Below are 7500 nucleotides of genomic sequence, written 5' to 3' on the forward strand. Positions count from 1 at the left end.
TTCTTGTTATATTCCATGGAATGCTCTTAACATCCCGATAGCAATGAATATCTGAAGTGCTTTGACAAAAAATCCATACAAAAATGTCCTCTCTGGAAGCCGTAGTACTGTAAAAAGCACGACCAATCATCTGAGCCGGTCCGGCTAAAATAACTGGATGGCCTACCTGCCTGTCAGCCTTCAATCTGTGCACAAATTTATCTTGTGCCCTTGTGTGTGTTGGAGAAGGGGCTCTGTAAGGAAGTGGCAGATTTGTTCCGGTTATGTATTTTCAAATTCTAGCGCACTCGAACCGGTTTCTCCAAAATGACCTACCCCACCTTTAACTTAAAAAATATTTGACCTTGCAGCAACTTTCCATCCAGGAAGGTATTTTGTTTATTAGTAAAATTGCGAACATTTTTTCTTAAATCCATCATCTGCAGAGAATCTGCCTGACATGAATGACATCCTTTTCAGTCTCTAATCAGAGTTGCATCAAAGTCTGTGTCAGGATGGATATTCCTTCATAAGGTTCAGTTTAGGTGAGGTGAGGTCAGTTTGCTTGTTTGGAAACTCCACTGTATAATTCTGTCTTGTTTTGTCTCTAATGACAAAGACTGCATAGTCATGATGTTTCAGATACATGTGTTGACTTTTGGATTAAGATGGAAACAGGGTTCATCTGTCTGGACATGTTTAAAATGGCCAAAGTGACACACACGTAGACTGACACAGGGGTTTAATCCCCCTTTCTGTTTACTGATGCGTTTGCTTGGTCGGCAGCACAGAGCTTACCCACGGTCCCCATTTCCTGTTTTTGTTCCACCCCAAAAGCCATCCCTTTCTCCTGTGTGTGTGTGTGTGTGTGTGTGTGTGTGTGTGTGTGTGTGTGTGTGTGTGTGTGTGTGTGTGTGTGTGTGTGTGTGTGTGTGTGTGTGTGTGTTTGTGTATGTGTGTGTGTGTGTGTGTGTGTGTGTGTGTGTGTGTGTGTGTGTGTTTGTGTTTGTGTGTTTGTGTTACTGTAGTAACTATCCAACAACTCTTGGAGATCCAGATTATGTCTCTGGGCTTTTGTGGTTTTTGTTCTCGTTCCGCCTAAAAACATCTTCCATGATCCCTTATTATGCCTCACATCGTGTTTTTGTTTTCTTCTTTGGTGAACTATGAACGCTGGATTGGTAGCAGACAGTGACTCCATTTGAAACCAAACATTATCTAGTAGTAGGGCTAATAATTCCCCAGCAGAGGATGTGGTCAAAGCCTCATAGTAAAAACATGTGGGAAATATATTTTTGGGCATTTTCCCAGATAATTATGAACACCAAGCCAGGCACTGCAGATTCAAGTGACCTTCAATTGTTCTCTTTTAATAACTCTCACTATTTTTGTTTGGCTGTTGATGGATGGTGATTGACCTTATGTTTCTGCAGATGTGATTACCATTGGTTAAAATGTGTATTTTTATCAGGAATCAGTGAAACAAGAACATAAAGAAGTAGAAGGTGCTTTGTGTTCATACAGCCATCGTTGACGTTTTCATACACTGTATCTAGTGACAGAACAATCTGTTCCTTAGTTCACCAACATGAACAGCTGACGCTCTCTGTTTCCCCCGTAAGTGTCAACAAATTGTTAGTTTTGGATTCACTTGCTTTTTCCTTTGACACTTTATCTGTTACAGACTACAGATAGAGTGATAGGAAGCCTGTTTTCAGCCAATTGGTTCATGCACCATTCATTTTTCTCTTGCTTCGCTTCATTCTCCCTGAACTCGCTGGGTGACTTTAAAAACCTTACGATACAAAGCAGAAATGTGTGAAAGACAACTGACACTTGCTGTACCGACACATTATCTACTTAAACACATAGGCCCTTTATCTGACTACTTAGTCCTTGACTTGACGGGTTCCAATGAAATGGTTTACAAAGCAAAAGTCCCAATCAAGTTTCTATTTGACACAATCTGAACAAGCAGTGACTTGTCCTATTGTGATACTAGAAAATGTTGTAATGTAAAAAGTTTCTGTTCCCTCTTGATTCTTTGAACAAAATCTCTGAACCAGTGGCTGCATTAGAAACAGGTTGCATCACCTAAATATGTTGAAATAAGCCAGTGGCCCTAAACACAGGCTTGGCCCCTCCAAAGGGTCACAAGATAAGTTGGATTGGTCAGCAGATGATTGCTTTGTCCCCATTTTCGACAATTAAATCTATTTTCAAAGTATAAAGGGGAAATTAAAGTATGAAATGTAATTGCTGAAAACTCAAAGTTGTCAACTATGGGCCCCCCCCTAGCTGCTTTTCTTTGGATGGGGTCATGAGCCAAAAAAGGGTGGAGAACCACTCACGTAAGCTACATTTGAAATCATCACTTATTTGCTAATCAGTATACTGTACTAATTAAATACATCCAATTTCTTCATTCTGACTGTTTCTGTTTCTTCACATTGTAGTACCCCTTTTTATATTCTGGAGCAAAAAAAATAGACAATGTATTGTCTTTGTTCTAATGATAACAGATCTTGTACACAATACTTTACAATAATGCAAAATCTACACCTGTGATGCCACTCACGCTGATTAAAAAGTCATATTGGAAATATTGAATACATTTTGAAGAAACCATTTCAGAAACTGCAATCTTTTTTCCAAAGTCTAGGTAGATCAAATTACCTTACATTTCATTACATTTAGCTGACGCTTTTATCCTAAGCTACTTACAATAAGTGCAATAAACCATAAATATTCAAACTAAGGACAACAAGAACAGTGCTGACATATTCACTTCAAACAAGCAATAACATTGTAAGTGCTGGTGCATAAATACAATTCTTAATTCGCCAAGGTACAAGCAAAAGATCTTCACGTAAAATTAATAATTGTTTTGTTTTTTGGAAATTTGACTTCCAACAGAAAACAGTGAGTGAAGTGAAAGAGAAACTCTGACTCGATCCTCCTCTGGTTAGCCTTCTTGTTTCTGTTGCAATGTCATGCAACTCTTACTATAATAAGTCTTTGTTGCTGTGTTTACATTGGCCGTGTCCTCCTCCCTGCAGAACTGGCTCAGATCTTCTCCTCTGTGATCCAGAGCTCTGCAGTCCATCACTGACTGTCGGCCATATTTTACAGAGATTTCTCTCCCATAAAAGAAACTAACACTCTTTGATTTGCTGAATTCCTGCGAGCCGTGCATCAGAGTATGTGGATCAGTGTGTGTGTGTGTGTGTGGCGTCAAGGTTTTTCAGCGTGCGTGTGTGCGTGCGTGGCAGCCTGGATGCCAGATTGGGCCTAGAGTTATGCGATGAAGAGGAGAGATTACAAGGAATCACAAAGGCCCATTCAGCCTTGAGAGGACTCTTAGGGAACAATCTCTCAATGCTTTTTTTAATTAGAGCGACTTCTCAGCACAGACAAACACACACCTATTTCTCTTTCTCTCACTCATTCTGCCTTCTCATTACTGCATATTACTGTTTTTGATATGTTTGTCACATTGCTTCATACCCTCTATTCAGCGCTGCTGTGGGTGTGTTGGCCTTCTCTGCTTATTACTGTGTAATCAGCGTGTGTTTAAAGTTGTGTGTGGACATCTGCTACTGAGGGAGTGTGTGTGACTGAGTGCTACCCTGTATCAGAGGGTATCTAGTTTGTGTGTCAGCAGCATATTGCCGGGCTTAGGGCGGCGCCAATTCAGCGCTGGCACTCATTACATCACCTCCACACACACACACACACACACACACACACACACACACACACACACACACACACACACACACACACACACACACACACACACACACACACACACACACACACACACACACACACACACACAGAAGTGCATATAGAGCCCCCGCAACTACCTGCTTTGTCCAGCCGAGCCCATCTTCTGCTGCTGGCTGTTTGAGCGGTGAGGTCATTCTGCACAATCCCTGGGATTCCACGTGTGTGTCCGAGTGTGTAGTCTGTGTGTGTGTGTGTGTGTGTGTGTGTGTGTGTGTGTGTGTGTGTGTGTGTGTGTGTGTGTGTGTGTGTGTGTGTGTGTGTGTGTGTGTGTGTGTGTGTGTGTGTGTGTGTGTGTGTGTGTGTGTGTGTGTGTGTGTGTGTGTGTGTGTGTGTGTGTGTGGGTGTGTGTGTGTGTGTGGGTGTGTGTGTGAAAATACTTTTAAAGGCTGGCCTTGTAAATCCGTTCATAATGGTTCCTTGATTTTCCTGCTCTCTGCATGTCTCTCTATCTGTGTGTGGGTGTGGTTGCCACATCACAAAACACAGTCAGGGTGTGTAGATTCACAAACTATAATGCAGATTACAGACTCAACGGAGTAATTGAAGAGCAAACATCTCATTACATGGAGAACACTGAATACCGCCTTAGCTCTATTACAGGCCACAACTCAGCGCCACTTTAATACAGTGTGTCAGGATGGAGGCAGCGGGCGGAGGGCGAAGCAGAGAGAGGGAGGAGTGTGAAAGTTTAATGCAACCTCACAATGTTCCCCGCAGACATCATTCACCACACACACACACTTTCATGAGCGAGGTAATTTTACCTGGGTAAGCAGATACCTCCTGCCCTCATCCATCATCTGTAGACCTAAAGCCTAAAGCCATGGTGGTGAGGTAAACGTCTCCCAGGCAACGGCACTGTGTGGCAGCAACACTGTGGCAACAATAGTGTCCGTGTTGCACGGAAACATTATTCGTCTTCTCGTCTCGAGATGTGTTGCAGCAAAGTGGGGTAATGAAGAGCGCATGGAGATAACATGAAGGGAATGGAAAACACGATAAGAATTGAGGTCACAGCCCCCCACCGTTTTGTGTTAATCAGATTCATTTCATCCATTTAATGATAAGGCCAATCCACACACCAACGCAGAGAGCAAGTCACTTTTTACCTCCTCCAAAAGAGGTTACGTTTTCAGCTCAGTTGGTCTGTGTGTATGGTTTGTTTGTCTGTCAAAAAGAATACAGAAAAGCTAGGGGCCTGGTTTTCATGAAACTTTGAGGAAGGTTGTAGCATTCCTCCAAAAAAACGTGGAGCCAATCCAAGTGTGAAGACAGGAATTATGTTTCACTTTTCTTTACATTGCTGCATTCAGGTATATATTTACAGACTGGGTAAATCCACTGAACGCCCCCTTACGTCGGATTAACAACTCAGAAAGAGATTTCCACATGCTGTTTAAAGCATGTTGAAAGAGTTATGATAAAAAATAACTTTTTAGTGTCCATGTTGTTTCCACATTGAGACTTAAAGCTCATGAACACACTAAAGTCAGAAGTAACACTTCCCATGGACATTCCCAGGTTATGCAAATGCGCCATTGGCCTTGGCGGAGGTCTGCCCTCTCTCTAGTGTAACACTAGTCTTTATATATTTTCACCATATGTCTGTACAGTATCATGCACACACACTCCTTGTGAAAACCCATGCAGATTCCACATATGGATACACTCACATGTACATTGGATGGGGTTACCAAGATAACTCGTGATCAACATCCATAGCTCCTCTCCAGAGGGTGTTGTTTATGGAATAAGAGCTAATGGTTTGTTTTATAGGACATGGAGTGCGTTTGATGTCGAGGGGGGGGGGGGGAGGGGGAGCAGATGGGAGAAATCAGCGTGGGACTGAGGGAGTGGGAGTCTGTATACACACAGGGATATATACAACTGATTTACCCTTAAAGAGTGTGTGTGTGTGTGTGTGTGTGTGTATGTGTGTGTGTATGTAGGTGTGTGTGTGTGTGTGTGTGTGTGTGTGTGTGTGTGTGTGTGTGTGTGTGTGTGTGTGTGTGTGTGTGTGTGTGTGTGTGTGTGTGTGTGTGTCTGTGTGTGTGTCTGTGTGTGTGTGTGTGTGTGTGGCTCCTATTATATAATTTGTAGTCATAGATACACCTGTTGAATGATGTTTACCTGATCCAGACTTTTTTTTTGTGAAAACGAAATAATAGACCAGATGATGATAAAGCAACTTAGAAATGCAGTCAGTCTTGAGTAAAGGAACATTTAGGAACATTTAGGACCATTCATTTACTGATGGCTTCGGTCACATATCTTTAAAAAGCGGATGTAGTCACTGTGAATTGTAAACCTGAAACTAGCAATTCAGACAATACAGTCATTCCATTACAAATGTTTAGGTCATTTTCTCATAGACTTCTATTCAGTCAGACTTCTTTCGGGGGAGTTGCCCCCTGCAGGATATTAGGAAGTATGTTTCATTTTTCAGAATTTAATTGGATTTTTACATTTAACATATATATATCACCTGATATTCAGAATGGGGGAGGAAGGGGGTCCAAATGTTTGATCAGCCATCTATCTATCACTCTAATGGAGGACATTTGCAAATAGTCTAAAAAAATATGATATATATCTTAATATATTTGGATCCAAATTATGTTTGGATTGGATCCAAAAAAAACTTGTTGTTTTGAATAACCAGAAGGACAAAGGACTCTTTGTGACATTCAGAGCTGTGTGAACTTTGTACATTTCCACTGTACTGAGCCGAAAACATGCTGCAGTTAACAGAAATCTTAGTTAATACCTCAGAAAGACGCATATACATAGACAGAAGATACAACGAAGAAAAAAACTACAGGATAGACATGGTGCACATTCTCATCTGTTCACCTGCATTTGTTTTTTCCTGTAGATGGCACATATTGGTCTGCAGCTCTGCGACTGTTACTAATGTAATGGTTTTAGCCGTGCCTTGCCACAAGATGGGAGTGCTGGGCTGATGTTGGCATATTCATTGGATGTGGAGAATAAACTGTAATAAGTGTACAAAGCATAATCGACACCATCAATGCCATTTATGTCAATCTAGAATGACTCACAGGGAATTATATCGGAAACAATTTTTCTCGCAACTAATCCTAAACCAGCCAAGTCTCACTAATTAAAGTACATTAAGAAAGGTAGGGCCCCTAATCCAGTCTTGACACCCTGGTGATGGTCACCCTGACAACCACTTTCCCCTGACAACGCCATTCCCCTGCACAAACTCCCTTTAATGTACGCATGTCTACGTGCAGACTCGATATCCTTTGAGTTCCCCCGCTGCTGTCAAATCCTAAAATGTCTCCTGATAGTGACACACACTTTGATCACACTCATATTTAAATGTATCTAGGGCACGTTGTATTGCAGCTGGTGGGTGAAGGCAGGGTACAAAGCATCCAACACACACACACACACACACACACACACACACACACACACACACACACACACACACACACACACACACACACACACTAAGTGCAGCTCGGAGTACTCCACCAGCACAGATGTACTGGGTGTGGTTCTGGTGGGGCTGCATTAGGAGGCAGCATCTCTTTGTGAGCATTTTATTGCAGATCATTTTACACATTAAGCTCGAGTGATATCCTCTCACATCTTCAATCTAACTTTCTCTTTCTACACAAAGCCTTCCACTATCAGAATTACTTCATTCCTCTCGCAGCGGGGAAATGTGTAGTGTTACAGTAAAAGTGGCTTAGC

General features: G+C 41.9%; 2 protein-coding genes across 2 annotated transcripts in view; one reads left to right on the forward strand and one right to left on the reverse strand.

The window, feature by feature from the left end:
• rims3 (regulating synaptic membrane exocytosis 3) overlaps positions 1-7500 on the reverse strand; it is a 223713-nt gene that overhangs the window by 210282 nt on the left and 5931 nt on the right. The window lies entirely within an intron of this gene.
• The window catches only part of nhsl3 (NHS like 3), a 41175-nt gene that overhangs the window by 2057 nt on the left and 31618 nt on the right, over positions 1-7500 (forward strand). The window lies entirely within an intron of this gene.

The sequence above is a fragment of the Notothenia rossii genome (genome assembly GCF_949606895.1).
Source record: "Notothenia rossii genome assembly, chromosome: 10".
In the NCBI taxonomy this organism is placed as follows: domain Eukaryota; kingdom Metazoa; phylum Chordata; class Actinopteri; order Perciformes; family Nototheniidae; genus Notothenia; species Notothenia rossii.